We start from the raw sequence: 17,212 nt of genomic DNA on the forward strand, positions 1-17,212 counted from the left end.
GTTTTCCTGATTTCTCTTTCTGTTAATTTGCTATTAGGATATAGGTATGCAACCAATTCCTGTATATTGATTTTGAATCCTGCAACTTTTCTGAATCCATTTATTAATTCTAAAAATGTTTTTATAAAGTCTTTAGGGTTTTCTCTGTATAGTATCATGTCATATGCAAATAGTGACAGTTTTACTTCTTCTTTACCAATTTGGTGCCTTTATTTCTTTTTCTTCTCTGATTGCTGTGGCTAAGACTCCTAGTACTATGATGAATAAAACTGGTGAGAGTGGGCATCCTTGTGGTGAAGAGAAGTGGTAAGAGTAGGCATAGCTGACTTGCTCCTGATCCTAAAGGAAAAGTTGTCAGCTTTTCACCATTGAGTATGACGTTGGCTGTGGGTTTTTCATATATGGATTTTATTATGTTGAGGTATGTTCCCTCTATACCCACTTTATTGAAAGTTTTTTTCATGAATGGAAGTTGAATTTTGTCAAATGCTTTTTCAGAATCTGTTGAAATGATCATATGGTTTTCATCATTCCTTTTGTTCATGTGGTATATCACACTGTTTAATTTGCAGATATTGTACCATCCTTGTATCCTTGGAATAAATCCCACTTGGCTGTGATGAATAATACTTTTGATGTATTTTTTAATTCAGCTTGCTAATTTTTTTGAGGATTTTTGCATATACATTCATCAGGGATATTGGTTTGTAGTTTTCTTTTCTTGTAGCATCCTTGTCTGTTTTAGGTACTAGAGTAATACTGGCCTTGTAAAACAAGTTTGAAAGTATTCCCTCCTCTTCTATTTTTTTAATACTCTAAGAAGAATAGGTATTAGTTAATCTTTAAATGTTTGGGAGAGTTCACCTGTGAAGCCATCTGGTAATGGACTTTTATTGGTTGGAAGTTTTTGATGACCAGTTCAATTTCATAACCAGTAATTGGCCTGTTCCCTTAGTCATTCTTGGAAGATTGTATGTTTCTAGGAATTCGACCATTTCTTCTAGTTTGTCCAATTTATTGGCATGTAATTTCTTGTAGAATTGTTTTATAATTCTTTTTACTTCCATGCCGTTGATTGTAACTTCTCCTTTTTCATTTCAAAATTTGTTTATTTGTGTCCTCTTTTTTTTTCTTGATAAATCTAAGAGTTTGTGCATTGTGTTTTTCATCTTGCAGAACTAACTCTTGGTTTCATTGATTTTTTTCTATTGTTTTCTTAGTCATTCATTTATTTCCATTCTGATCTGTATTATGTCCTCCTAACAGTTTTGAGCTTTGTTTGTTCTTCTTTTTCCAGTTCTTTTGGTTGTAGGGTTAGGTTGCTTATATGAGTTTACTCTTGTTTCTTGAGGCAGACCTGTCTTGCTATGTACTTCCTGTTTATAACTGCTTTTGCTTCATCCATATATTCTGAACCATGGTGTTTCTGTTTTCATTTGTCTCCATGTATTGTTTGATTTCCTCTCTGATCTGTTCCTTGATCCATTGATTATTTGGAAGCATGCTGTTTAGCCTCCATGTGTTTGTGTGGGAGCTTGTTTTTTAACCATGGTCTGGAAAGACAGAACAAATGATTGCTGTTGTTATTGTTGATTGGTTGTGCCATTGGTTAAATCACTAAAATTTTCTGTTTTAGACTTCAAGGTTTAAAAAAATGTTCACACAAATTTGAAGAGACACACATTTTGAAATGCTGAGGGCAGGTGTTGTGGGGTATACAGATGGGGGTCTCTTGTCCCCATACCTTTCCCTGCTTTTCCTATTATTCCAGCCAGACTCTGCCAGGCAGAGCTAGAGGGAAGGGAAAGTTTGGATGATAAGGGCCCCAAGGACACACACTCCAACCTAGGCTTTGCCAGCACTCCATCTCTGTACACTAGCGGCTTAGGTTTCATTCTAGACTCCTTTTACACTGGAGTCATGATTAATGCTAGAGGCTGTTGTAGGCAATAATTAAGCTACAATATACCATAAGTATGCTATGCTTTTCTATCTACAGCATATATAATAACAATGATGAGGGGGAAAATGCCATTCCCATTTCTATTGACCTTTCCTATTTACTGAGAACATTCACAGATGTTATTGACTTCTTTTGACTGGGAAACTTATGAGGCCCCATGAGGTAGTTGAGGCAGGTTCTCTGGAGAGGATTACGTGTAAACTGAGTGGCTAGCTGTCCAAACCACCTAAAAAATAGGCAAATAAACAGTGGGTGTGTATCCCATTTTACTTTGTGCCCTTATCAGGGTTAGTCATTTCCATTTCAGTTTGTAACAGAGGCATTGATAGACTTCCCTGTGGCTTCACATCCTCATTCACATGTAAAATATTCATTTTCAGGTTAGTCACCTGTGGACACCATAGCCAGATTGAATGGCAAACCCCATGTGTGCAAACTGTGTCCCTTTCCTACTCCATGTGCTTCAGGGCTGATCATGGTGATTAGAAAGGATGAGATTTTGACCGGACTGGTTCCCAGACTAGAGCCTGAGTGTTTTCCTGTCCTTACCAGGTCTTTGACAGACATTCCTTGATGTACAGACCCTTGCAAACTGCTGTATTTAAGAACAGAGAGAAAGTCAACATGACCATCGGTCTCAAATAGGAGAGGGCAAAAACAGCTACTGTTTGTTTGTGTGTTTTTTTGGTTTTTGTTTTTAATCAAGACTCAGAAATACTTGTTGTTAGAGATGGCTATAGTGCTGATGATGGAAGATTAGATTTAGGATAAAAATTTTAAGTTCAAGTCTTTGTATCAGTATTAGGTGAGAGACATTGGGTCAATCACATGACTTCAGTAGGACTCAGTTTTCTTCTCTGTGAAATAGGATAATAATGGACACCTTTGGTTACTGAAAACCTTCACGGTAGTGGGTGATAAGATTAAATGTGAAAACAAACATACCATCATGTTATCAAACATGACACTTGAAAGAAATGTAAACTGCAATTTTCCATGGCAGGTACTTGGCCCTGCTGGGTGGTAGTGAGAGCTGCATCGCCAGGAGATGCAAGGAAGTGGAGCCCGTGCCCTCGTGACCTCAGGGGGACACATGTTACTTTTTTGCCTCTGTTTATACTTGACTCCCATGTGACTATTTTTCACTAAGCCGACCACTGCATTGCCAGGTCAATTCAATTTCTTTTCCCTTTTTTGAACCACGGAAAATAAAGTCTTACATTTTTATAAATAAAGTTAAATAAATATATTATACACACATAGATACCCATTCACCATGGCAACTGAATTAATGGATATCACAATTTATCTATATGCTTACAGTGCAGGGCTCTTAAGACAAATTCTAGTCTACTTGTCATATTTGCTACTATTTTTAGCAGAGAGGATAAATAGGATAAATAACTGGACTGTTCTCTGAAGTGTTTTCCTTGGATGAAGTTATATTACCTAGACAGGGCTTTCTTCAGTGGGTTCCTTCAGCCTTATTTATTTATTTTGCAATGCTGCCGCCTTAACAGGTGTACGTGTGTGAGAGAGAGAGAGTAAATTGCTGTCAGCCAGGTAGATAAGCAGATAGAGGTTGAGTGTGGGCCCCAAACTAAAGAAGAGGCTATTGAGAAACCCTGATGAATATCCAGCTCTGTCATGAAGGGGGAAACGGTGGCAGTTCTGTCAAATGCTCATTTGGTTTTGTACCAAATGAAATGTTGAGTGTTTTGCCCAAGATAAAAAAAATCATTATTAATGGCTGATATCAATCATTCTGTCAGCTATTTGAAGCCCCCCAGTAGAGGGAAACAATGCAAAATAAAATGTGCATATTGTAACAAACAAAACAAGCACATGCCTCCACTGAAAAGTTTTATTCACCCAAGAAATATCTTCAAAGTTTCATTTAGCTGACTAAAGAGAAAATGTAGTAAATAACTAAAGGAGAATTACTAGGAAATGCTTAAAGACAGCTTAGGTTAGCTGCTTAGGGACTAGCAAAATAGCAATTAAGTTTATAGAAGGAGGGGATTAAAAGGAACGTAAATGAAAAGTAGAAGGAAATGAACTCGCTTCTAATCTCTAAAAATGGCTTAAATAAAATGCTCATTATAGAATGGGTTTATGAGGCACACATGAAGCTTCGAGGATTAGAACGCAGGGATTTAAAGGGCTGCGAACTGACTTCTGACGATGCTGACAAAACGCCATGCAGCGGGCTCCCTCCTCGGATATCTCTCTGGCCCGGGCCACAGGACTGCTGTTGGAAACCAAGGGACTCTCAGTGTTGTCATTAGTCATTTAAACATTTTTCTGATTTTTCAGAAAATGGACTCATTCCTGGGTGAAAATTACACACAGACACACACACATATACACATGCAAAGATACATATCTAGTTATATCTAGACACACACTCACACATATTTATTTATTTATTTATTTTTGAAAGCCTCTTTATATTAGAAATTCTACCAAATAGCAGACTGAAAATGATTCCTGAAATAGAGCTATTGCAATTTGGGAATGGAAAGTCAATGAATAACCAAATGTACCTCTAGTCTTAACTTGAAGGCATTTCTGTAATGGAGGCACTGTGAACTTTTTGTGATCCTGGGCTTGAGAGCTCAGGGATTTAACTTGAAAAAGTTCTGACACTTAGTGATTTATGGTCATGTCCCTCCCTGAGCCAGCCCATACCTGCTCTGCGCAGAACATGACCGGGCGACAGGGAGCCGAAAACCCACTCAGTTGCAAGGGGAGCCTGATTGTGCAGCGCTTCCCAACCAGCCATCATATGGGAAGCCTGCCTTCCCCAGGGCAGTAGGCAAGGGCCAGGAGCCCCCAGAGAGGTGTGTGGGGTCCGGTTATCTGCCCCGAGGGTGGGGCAGCTGCTTCACAGAGATCTCAGTATCCTGAGAGGCTTGGAGGAAATACCGGTTATCTGGCAAGTGCTACTGTGTAGCTATTTTGTCGTCTTGAATATTTCATCACTCCACAGTCATCTTCTCTTTGGTTTGCTAAGCACTCTGATTAGGCAAACCCCTTGGTGCTGAAAGATCTGAAGCTGATTCACTGCTCTGTCAAATCCCCATTTCTGGTAGGGAGAGAGATTTCCGCCTTGTGAGAGAGAATACACAGGCCACATGTGCCATCTCCAAAATGACTTCAAAATTGGTGGCAATGCTACCAGTTCCAGAAATGTGTAATTGAATAAACAGTAAAACATTAGACAAACAAGCAGATGCATGTTGATTCAGTTAGACTTTGAGAGTTTGGAATACATGCTAAATCAGATATGGCCAGGGCTAAATTTACCTTTCTACAATCTGTAATAAAAGGGTTCGCTCAGTGGATAAATCAAGGTTATCTGGGGAATGTTTAAACTACTAAGGGAAGAAAATGTTTAGAAGTATTTAGGCAGCATCCATCAGGTAGCAAAGCCTGTAGGACATTTGGCTAGTAGATACTTTTTAAATTAAGTCATGTTTTGTTTTTAATTATCTGGAGGCTGTGGAGTGGCATTTTTTTAAAGCTCAAATTAGTGAGGTTTCACTGAGATAATAATGAACAAATCATCCTGGTTTAAAATTTCGATGCAGATTCTGACACACAGAGGGGGAAATTGAAGTGAACACATGTGGGCATGGAGGCAGAGATTGGGGTGGCGGGTACACATGCCAGGGAGTGCCAAGACGCCCAGCCATGCCCTAGGAGCCAGAATTGGGAGCTTCCAGAACTGGGAGAGAATACATCCCTGTGGTGCCAGCCCCACAAGTCTAGTGTGTTTGTTGTGGAGGCCTTAGCAAGCTTTAGGCCTCTGTTTTCTGTTTTTTTCCTGACTAGGTTACGAAGTGAGGACTTATTCTTAATCACCCTCACTTGTCCCCCCAACACTCGCCGGGAGAAAGAAGGGTGCCACCGTCCTAGGAATGGAGCAGTGTTTCTATGGCCTTGCCTGGATCTGGGCTGTCACCTGAGCTGGGATCACAGCCCTCCCTGCCCCCAGGCAGAGGCGCCTGTGCTGCCCCCCAGGAGTGAAGCCGCATGCCACCGCTGTTCCCTGCCTCCTGTAGCCCAGCACTTGGGCCCAGGCCCCCTGCACTCTCTTGTCCAGACCAGGAGAGGGGCCCCCGCAGCCCCTTGACTGGCCGCCCTGCCGTCAGCAGCTGCCCTGTGCTGCTGCAGCCTGCTCTGTTTCCAAAGGCAGGGAGACGGCCCACTCGCCTCGCTGGGATCTGTTCCTAGACTCGTTGTCCCACGGAGGAGACACCCCGTGAGCCGTGAACGGGAATTTCACCCATCATTTCACATTTTCTACTGTCCCCATTAAAAAAAGCCAGAGGAAACAGGGAAGTTAATTTTAATAATAAGTTCAATTTAACTCGGTATTTCAAAAATATTACCGTTTCAGCCCTTAATTTGTAATCTATTACTGAGACACTTAACTTTTTTTAAGATTACGTCCTCAAATTCTGGTGTGCATGGCAGCACTTGGGACACTCCTGGGCCCCACCAGCCACATTTCAGTGCTCAGCAGCCACACAGAGCTTGGCCTGCAGGCTGGAGAACATATACCTGGACCAAAAGCAGCCTCCAGACCACCTGTCTGGATGAGGCACATTTCGGGTCCCTGTCACCAGGACTCTGGCGTGGCCCATGTGGCTTCTCTGCAGCACCATCGGATCGGTCAGCCCAGCGTTGTGGACACAGCCTCTTCCAGGCCTGGGGTGGGGACACACCCCCTCAGGCAAAGAGGCCCCAGGGAAGCTAGTTTCCTAACTACCTTCTTCTTCTTTTATTGTCCCTATTTTTATTTGGAGTTATCTTTACTCCCCAAAGAAGTCACTGATAGGGCATTATTGTACACCCTTTTAAAAGTGTGGTTTCTTGGTTAACTGGTTTTCTTTTACCAACAGCAGTCTGGCTGCTGTTACCTGACAGAATCACCTGGATGTGTGGGCATCTTTGATGAGGGCAAGGGGTGCTTCATTACGGCAGTCTCCACCCTCCTGCTGCTAGTTATTTGCTCTCTCTCCCTATTTCCCACCCCCTAAGGAGTTTCCTCATACCTTTCACTCTACCAGGGAGACTGTGCTGTAAATTCATCCTTACGTGTGATTCCCTATCTGGCATAGCTCAATGATTCTGGCTTCCAGTACTTCATGCCCTATTAATGGGGTTGCTTGAACTTTCTGCGGTGTTTCTTCCTGGTTTATTGCTTTGATTTATCGGCACTGTTTAAGTTCTTGTTGCACACTGAGTTCTTCTTTCTGATTCCATCTTACATCCTGTCCCCATAATTTCATTCTCATCAATAAACGTTGACATTTGTTAACTACTGATTCTCCCAGAGCTGAACCACAATGCCTGTCACCCATTAATCCGCCAGACAGCTAGGTGAGGTTGGCTTCTGCAGTCCCTACCATCGAACAGGAACTCTGAATGCTGTTTCAGCCTTCCGTGCTGGTGAGCTTGATGCAGTCCTGTGTCGATCAGCTGTGATGTGCTCATTACGTGCCGAAGGGACCCCAGAGCAGGGAAGTGGGCCTTTGGAGAAGGTGATTCCCATCTCGGCAGACATTCCTTGTCCTCTTTACACAGAGAAGGGAGCAGAGGGCATCCCTACTGCCCTGCAGTCTGGCAGCCAGAGGCCGCCCAGCCCTTCCTTGGGTCTGATGGAAGGTTCCATGGATTTCTTTTCTCCCTGTGGCACTGGGGCATAGGATGCTTCTGCAAACCTGCATCCCCTCCTCATGGAAAGTTATCAGGAAAGCTATACCTTCCTGAGTCATTTCCCATGGGCACTGATCACACAAAACTCACCACGTCCTCCTGAAGCGGAAGCAGGAGAAAACATAAAGATGCTTTTGGTAGGGGAAGTGAACTACCATGCCAGGGACCTGAACACATGGCCCTTCAATAAACAGCAAAGGCCTGTACTGATGTGGGTCTTTCTGGGTGTTGAGGTTGTTTCATGAGGCTTGAGATGGGAGTATAAGAAGTTCACAGCGCAGTTAGAAAAAGAAATATGTAGACAGGTAAGGACTAATCAGTAAAGCCCCCGTGGTCTAACCAATGTCAAAGAAAGGCTTTTTTTCCCAAGGAACAGGTGGAAAAGGACCCTTACCCTAAACACAGTACTTCAAGAGACTGCGAGAAGACAAGAGGAAACTGGCCAGCAGGTGATGCACTGGGGGAAGGCAGCTGGGCGCCCCCCAGGACATGGCAGTGAGGCACATCCACATCGTGACACGAGTGAGATTGGCCGTGACCTTTCCCTTCCCTGGGGAGTAGGGCCCATGTCGTGCGAAGGGCTTGCCTGGGTACCGTCCTTGGACCGTCCTCGAGTTAGATATAAACAGGCAGGGCTCCTGACAGACGTAGGAGGGCATCCCAGCGGCAGCTGCGCAAACACGATGGCATTAATATCGATACAGGTTATGGGCATTGCTGTGCCGGTATTAATGCATCGCCTCCCGAAGCTCCCTGGGTGGGCCTCTCAGACAGGCGCACTCGGCACTTACACTGCTCAGTGCCAAGGGTATCTATCTTGGCCTCACAGTTATAAATACTGAGACCAGGTGAAGAGCGTGGATCATTTCTCTGGAAAATGTAAACTGAGCTTTAAGTGCAAAGTTCACAAGGTCTCTATACAAACTTACTCTAAAAAAAAATCAGCCCATTTCCTTAAGAAGTTCAGGCTGGCTGTGTGCAAGGGAAGGTCAAGGGATGGGTGGTGGGTCAGGAAAAGAGGGGAGGACAGACTGGCCAAGCCTGGGAGGTTCTGCAGAGCCCAGGGAGCATGAAGCGAGGACCTTGGCTTCATACTCGGAGCAATGGAAGTCATCAAGGATCGGGAGCAGAAATGATTTAGTTAAAACTTATGGGAGTCTCGATGTGTGTGGTTCGTGAAATGAAATGATTGAAGTCACAATGTCTTGTAGGAGATGTTCAGGGCTGGCTCTTCCCCCAGAACTGATTCGAAGTGGAATATTGCAGGTGGCAAGCCTGGCGATTTCTCAAATCTGAAATACTCGCACATTTCAAGTAGCAACAGTGAGAAAGATTACCAAGGCAAGCAAATCTGTTTCAGAAAGAGACCAGGTGCATGGTTTCTTCACAAAAATCTCTGCCTTTTGCCATTTTCTGGTTCGAGGCTTCCTTTATGAGAAGACGTAATATATGGCCTGGCATTTAACTTATCTACTGATCGGTCATTCTGGCAATGATATTCTGGCACTAATCTTTCTATGTCTATTCATACACTGGTATGTTTCTGGTATGAGTGACCCTTTAAGGCTAAGATCTGTGAAATGGATCTTCCTAGGCTCTGCGGGATCCTCCAGGCACGGCCAATCCCTCCTGATAATGGGTACAGGTAGATACTAAATCTGGAGATGTACAGGACTGGAGGGGCTTCTTGGTTTCCTTTGCCTATGGCTTTAAGCAAACATATCCTACACTTTGTCTGAAGAGTCTGCTTTCCCTTTCCTTGCAGTGAAAACCACTAGAAAAAAAAAGCTCATGTTCATATTTGTATAAAAGTTATTAATAATAAGACAAGTAGATTTTCTCAAATACAATTTACCAGGCAGCATTTCATAGGGTGGAAGTAGATATGTTTCCTCTTGAAGAAATTCACCTTTAGAGGGACAGGACATCTTGAAACTCAAAGATGACGAACTCTTTCCAAGTTTTAGCAAATAGTTGGTGGAGAAGGAAACTGACATCTTTCTGAAGAGATTGAAAATCAGCAGTTCTGAGCTGAAATGCTTGGCTTCTCAGTCATGAGCCCTTTGACTGTTACCTATAACTTGCTCATCTTTGGAGGCTTGCAGAAAATAATATTAATTAGTCTTTTTGTTGCTATTACCTGTATGTTTCTATATATACACACTTAAGCAACCTTGGGTTGGATTTTCTTCCACTTGCATCCAGGGAGTACACCTTCAACACAGGCCATTGAATGACTGAAGACACAGGTTTGTGGGGTCTTGTAGACTACGTGCAATAAAAATAAAGCCTGTGGTTCCTGCCCTTAGGAGGCTGCAGTCTAAACTATCGGGATGGATGTGATGCTCTGGTCCATCAAACTGTCAGTCCGCTTTGGCCCCTCCATCAGCTTTACTGAGATGAAGACTTTATGAATCTTTCCATTTCTACATCCATCATGCTGTCTCTCATGATTGTTTTTGGCAAGATCTAGATGCGTAAAGTGCTTGTTGGCATAAAGTAACAGTTTGTGATAATGTGTGTGAGTGAGTGTCTAATCAGCATTTAACTTCCCTGTAGGAGAACTGATTACAGTAATCTTTTATTCTTGGAGCTCACAACACTTCCTGCAGTTTCTCAAGTTTTCTTTCTGAAATGCAAAGCGTGAGGGAAGGAAGATGGGTTGGTGGTGGGGGTGGGGGTGTAAAAGTCAACAACGTGATTCAAACCCCAAGTCTGCTCTTTTCCGATGATGTGACTTTGACAAAATATTTGATCTCCCTGGGCTTTAGTTTCCTCCTGGGAAAATGGGACTAATAAAGCCAACATCATAGATTTAGGATGAGGATTAAATGTTCTAGTGTATGTAGGCCTTTAGCAAAGTATCTCACACGTAGTAATACACATACTATAGACTGGTTTTGATGGAACTTGACAAGTCTTGGAATCCTAACTACTGGGACTGGCTTTTAAAGTTATAAAATGTCTCATGAACTGCTGATTCTTTTTGTATCATCTTCCTAATAAATCATTGCAAGTTGGCATGAAATTATTTATATAGAGGTATTTATTAAGCTTTGCTTATATAAAACTATAAAATAATACATCTTAATGTGTAAATTTATACAACATAAAACACGGCATGTAAAAAGTGTCAGTTCCTTTAAATTACTGTCCCCTTCCCCTTCCATGTTTCAGACACAGCAATATTAGTAGTTAGAGTGAATTCCTCTTATATTTTCAGATAGACATAAAACATACAGTGTGTAAGTGTGTGTCTATGTGTATGGGGGGGTGTGGTTTATACTAAATGTGTAGTTCTGAAATTTTTCCCCAAATAATATATTATGGGCATTCACAGTGATAGAATATATATAGATATACTTAAATATTTCTATTTTGTTGAAATTTACAAGGAAGATGTCATGGCTTCTGGAAGATTCTAGTCTGTGCCAGCAGCAGATTTATGGTAATGAGAACTTGGATCGCTTCTGATATTGAGCAGTTTCCCCACTTTCGTAACTGGTTAAGCAGATTTAAATACACAATAACATCATTTCAGTTTTCAAAATACCCTGCAAAAGCATACATCTTGTACTTAAGATTTAGGAAAACATTTTTTTCTTCCTGTGATTTTGTCTGTGTTCATGAGAACAATAGTCTGGTATAGGATTAAACAAAAGTAGGGATTGACATATAAGAACAGATATAAATGAAGTTACTGTATTATACATTTGCAAAATGGTGGTAAAGAGAAATCTGTATGGGCTTGTAACCAAAATTCCTTTTTCAGAAAGATACTGAAGTGTCAAAATTAATATCTGATTAAATATTAAATTTAATCAATACCAAAGTTTGAACATCAATACAAATTTTATACTTATGACAATCCTAAGAGGTTTTCTACTCAATCCAGCTCTATTTATGTTGAATAAGTTAAAAAGACCCAAAGAGGTTACACTAATTTGCCCAAGGGTCACCAGCTAAGTTAACAGTAACCCTAGATTTCTAGTGCAGTAATAGGTTAGCAGTGGTGACATGATGTTAGCAGTGATGCTGATGAAATAAATTACCATAAATTACTGGGTACACTAGTACTGTGCACTGGTGATTGTTCAAGATTTTATATTAGGCTTACTCTTTACACATACTTTGAAAAATAAATATTTTTTCCCCATTTTTAGAGACTAGGAAGCAGGTTTTCAACACTCAGTATCGGATTTGAACTCAGGTCTATAACTCCCCCTAAAGCTGAGTTCTTTTCAGAAAAGTTACCTTTAGTGCCTAAGAATGGTGTTTCAGCACCGTGACAGAATCTGTTTTCCTTACGTTTTGTGGGGCCACGAGGCATGCAAGCAGTCATTCTATGTCTAGCATAGACATAGAAGTCCTGCACAGTGTGCCCCTCAATGGCACAGAATCAGGCTCAGCCACACGAGAACAAGCATGTGAGGCAGACACATGAAGAGAGGGAATCTGGATTCAGACATAATATCCTAGGAAAATTAAACACAATAAATGCAGCAAAAGTATGTGAAATAGAAATGTACCACGGTGCTAGGCTACTGCACGGAAACCTTGTCCTATATTTCTCCACCAGCTTTTCTCTAATTTTCTTCACACCCATAGCCTCCACCTTGCCCCTCCCTGGCTTCACTCTGCTTTATTTCCTCCTGCGCACAGAGAGCAGAGGGGCCATCACAGTCACCTCTCTTGCCACTGTGTGGACAGACGTGCCTGCATCCATGCGTCCCTTCCTCCTGAATGAAGAGAGGTCTCTCTGTAGGGTTCATTCCCACCCCATTGCTAATGCAAAGGATGCTTCTCTGTCCAGATCTCCTTTTTCCTCTTGGCAGCATTGGACACTTGATCCATTTAATGTCTGCATCACTCCCTTCTGCTGGCTTCCAACTGGGACACTCTCACCTGGTTTTCTTCCCTTGCATCTGGAGGTGTTGCTCGAGTCCTCATTTCGTCGTCTCCCTTCTGAGCGCATGGGAGCCTCTGGTCCCATCTGAGCATCTCTCACTTCTTCCCTAACTCCCAAGCTCCAAAGATCCATGCTGGCTGATGACTCACACGTCCTGTCTTCAGTTTGGGACCCTCACTGCAGAGCGACTCACAATCACTGCCAAGTGGGTGTCTCGCCCACAGACAACCCTGCAGATTTCCTAGGTCAGTAGGTCCCAAACTGTTCTTCCTCAGTTTCCTGTGGAAAAGGCACTAATTCAGGGTCTCATCTTCCACACCATTTCAATTTTTTAATATCTATTGCTTCTACTTCATTCTCTTTTCCCTTTTTCCTACATTGGCTCTGATAACCATAATCTCTGTCTGTTTTCTTGCAGTTAAACTTTTTTATTGTCAAGACATCACTTACATACAAAACAACATATAAAACAAACATATGAAGCCAAATTAATTATCATAAGATGAATGTATCAGTAACTATAATCCAGGCTCAGAAATTTAACATTGCCTGGAACCCCATGATGGGGGTCCTTCTCCAAACCATCTATTTTCTGCCCTTGTGTTATTTTCTTCCTTCCACCTGTTTTGTGTATACTTTGTGTTTTCCTAGCTTTTTTGAGGTAGCTTCTTAGCCCCTGAGTTCTTGGGGCTTTTTTGTTTTGGTTGATGTTTGATTGTTAATGACATCGAAGTAATATACTGTTTCTGATCTCACTAGGGAAATAACTATGTATCTTAAAAATTAAAAGAATTGATGTATAAAAGATTAGATAATCAGCTTTTTGTACCACTTTGTCAATTCTAGTTACCTTGCAAAATAACTGGACTTTTCTAGGCTTCAGGAAACAAGTAGGTTACATTTTTACTGCTAAAATTTTCTTTTTACCTCTTTTCTGTTTCTCCTCTAGTTAGAGTTGATAATCTCCCAGATAAGATAGTCCATACCCGCCTCTGATCCCTATACTGTGTCCACAATGGTTGCTTATCTCTAACAGTCCCACCCAGTTTGATGAGTCCATTCTGGAAAAGGGCTGAGACTGAGATTTCTTTAGGCATCCTGAGCATTGCCCTCAGCTCTGGGGAATCTGGGCAGTGGACTGTGTGGCTGCTGTATCATATGGCTGGTGTAACTGTGTTACACACTCTTGCCACAGTTGCTTTGCTTTATTGTGTTTTCTTCAGTCACATGTCCTCCAATCTTCTGATTTCCTTTTTGACTGTGAGACAATCTACTAATATCTCCAAAAGGGCAGCTTTATATGAATTAACTTGTTACTTTAGTATTGATAAGAAGTTAACAGACATAAAAGTAAGAGGTGTCACTATTTTGCTCAGGGAGGGATTTCTTGGTGCACTGAACAAAGCTGATGCACACCTGGAATCTTAATGAGTCTGACGCATACCACTGGCTCACTGTTTCCACAGACCAATTCTTTAGTATCTGGCATAATTGGGAACAGTAGCCAGCAGGTATCAAGTGTCAGGATAAACTGTCTACTGCTGCATGAACACTGGCTATGAAATTGATTTGCTATCTTTTGGGGAATGTACTTTCGTAGTAAGAACAATATAGAGTCTAAAACCAGTGCATTTATTATTTATGCAGGTGTTGTTCAAATGAATAATCAACAAGTTTAAATGGACTATTTTGATTGATCATCCCATTTCTGACTCAGCGAGGTCCTTTTCTGATGTCTTCAGAGCTGAGCTGCATGAACATCTGAAATCACATTCTTCAGGAACTGGGCTGGTTAGCTTTTGCTGTGTAACAAACTACCTTGAAACTTAGTGACTTAAAATAACCACTACTTGGCATGTGATTTAGTGGGTTTGAAATCTGTGCAAAGCTCAGCTCGGCTGTTTCACCCCTGTACTTGCCCCTCTGAGACGGGTTAGGGCAGCTGATCTAGGATGGATCCAGCTGACACGGCCCATCTCCTTACAGGGACTCCTTGTTTTCATGTAGGGCTTGTGCACATGGGGGCTGGACAGGGCTCTGAGACAGTGAGTGGGTTCATGGAAGGCATCTTAGCTTAGAGTTGCGGTGCTGTTTATTAGCCAAAGCAAGTCACAGGACCAGCCTTGATTTAAGATCAGAGAAACAGACTTCACTTCCTGATGACAGAAGTTGCAGAGTCACATTTAAAAGGGCAAAGAGACAGGAGGAGTGAAGGATTTGGCTCTTGGTGTCATCTGCCGCAGAGATAAATGTAGCAGTTATCACATGCAGACTTCAGTGTAAGGAGGGCAGGTTGAACACCCACACTTACTTTGGCCCCCTCCCAAGTTCCCACTAAAATGACAAAGCAAAAACCCACAGGACAGAGAGAGAAAGTGGGGAGAAATGATTCCTGAAGCTGGAAACAAATGGGTAAATGGTGGCAGATATGCCAAGCCAGCAGTAGGGAGAGTCAGCATCCTCAGGCCTCGGAATCACCACATTTTTAGGGATTGGAGACATCAGAGGCTTCTAAAAATGGTGGAAGAAAAATCAGGAGAATTGGTTGAAAGTCTGCTCAGGAAGAGAGAGGATTCTGATCCCGAGAGGATCTTTGGGCTGTCAGGAATGTGTCACAGAAGAGGGGTCTGCTATTAATGACACAGGAGGATCAAATATAAAAGAGCCTGTCTCCTGCGCAGACCTCCAGGCCCGCCCCCTACCTGGCTACCAGAATGAGGGCACACTCCAATCTTGTAACCGTGAGAAGAGAAAGTTCTTCAGGGGAGAATCTGATCCTCCTGAAAAATATGGAAAAATACTGACATCAAATTTTCTTCAGTGAACAGGTCTAACCATGCACCCTTTCAGAGCTACCATTCAGTTTTTAGACCGTTTCAGTATTAAATATGAATGGACAGCCAAGGATTACCCGACATATCAAGAAAGCCTGTGATATAGAAGGCTCTCTTGATACTCAAGACAAGCCAGCAAACAAGCAAACAAAAAACATTTAGGGAAACAAATTCTGAAAGAAGAAAATGCTAAAAACAAACCTTCATTAATATCTTCGTTGTAGGGAAAAAAATTGTACCCACCCAGGAAGAAGAATGTTGCTATAAAAAAGGTACCAGTCGGAGAATGGAAAGTGCTCTTAGAGTTTAAAACATGATAGTAAGAATACAAAAGTTAATGGAGAGGATAGAAAATAAAGTAGAGGAAATATCCCAGAAAGCAACAAAAAAAACAAAATGACAGAAAGTAGAAGAAAACACAAAATAATCAAAAGACTAATTTAATTTGGGAAGTCAAAAATCTTAATAATGGAGTGAAGATGGAATGCAGAAGTCACTACTTAAAAAAAATCAAGAAAATGAAATGTCCCAGTCATTAACATGAAGGTGAGGAATTTCCTGAAAGGAAGGCCAATAGAAGAACTTAGCACAGTGTATTAAAACAGACCCACATTGAAGTGCATCATTGTGATATTTTGAAACACTTGGGACAGAGAATATTCTTTTAGTTTCTGAGAGAGTAATACAGAGTGAGTCTGGGGTTGAAATATTAAGTACATAGAAAAGTAGGCAAACAACAAAAACAAGAAAATAATTCAGAAAGAAATTTAAAAGTTACAGGAAATGAAAGATAATCATATTATACTGCATAACTGCATTGGTATAGATATATTGATGCACATGCTTAATGTGTTCTAACCAAGAGTAATATACCTATATTGAGAGGATGGGGATGAAGGGCTAGAGATGTGGGGAGGGGATCCAGCAGGGTCACTGTGTTACACAGATCCTGGGATACCATGCCTGTGGTGGGTGGATTCCTGGGATTGATCCAAGGGCCTCTTCCATAGAGAGTACAGTATGCCTGGGGCTTTCCTGGAGTTGTGCATGTTGGTGGCATAGGGAGGGGGAAAGGAATTTATACTCGATGGTAGAAAATCATGAAGACTGAAAATTTAAAGTATGTAATGAAGATGTTAAGCTATAAACAGATAATTTAGAGATACACAGATAAATAGCAAAGACTGAATAAAAATATTGAAAGCAGTTCCCTTGAAAATGGGGACATGTTTTCTTCTTAACAGGCTTGACGATGATAACTCTTCATGTGCGTGTACATATGCATGCATAACTTTGATGAAAATAAGCCTTTAGAAATATTATATGGATACACTGCTGTATCTTTCAGACGTCAGAGTGTATTTAAATAGAACTGTGGGAGACATATCACAAAATTTCCAAGTCCATTTCATTGACCTGCTCTGAATAGAGAAGACCAATTTAAAAAGAATTAGGAATCTAATGTCTCCAACTTCTCTTACTTCCAGCTAAACTGGGGAGAGTGGGTAATGAAGGGAAGAGATAAACAGACTTACTTAGTTCTGTTTTGGTAGCAGAAAATTCTAGTTAAAATGGGCCCAACCCTGAGTCTCTGCCTTAGGCTAAGAAAGTCAAATGAAGACCTTGGAAAGGCTCCTCAGGGTCACATTGGTTTGTAATTGAGTACTCCATCTCCTCTCCGATGGAATCTCCTCCTTGGTGACTTGTGCAGGGGGTTAGCTGTCTTGGGAGAGTTCCCTTACTAGCATTACAGTAACTACAGACCAGAATGGATGGACA

The sequence above is a fragment of the Manis javanica genome, chromosome 13 (genome assembly GCF_040802235.1).
Source record: "Manis javanica isolate MJ-LG chromosome 13, MJ_LKY, whole genome shotgun sequence".
NCBI classification, from domain to species: Eukaryota; Metazoa; Chordata; class Mammalia; order Pholidota; family Manidae; genus Manis; species Manis javanica.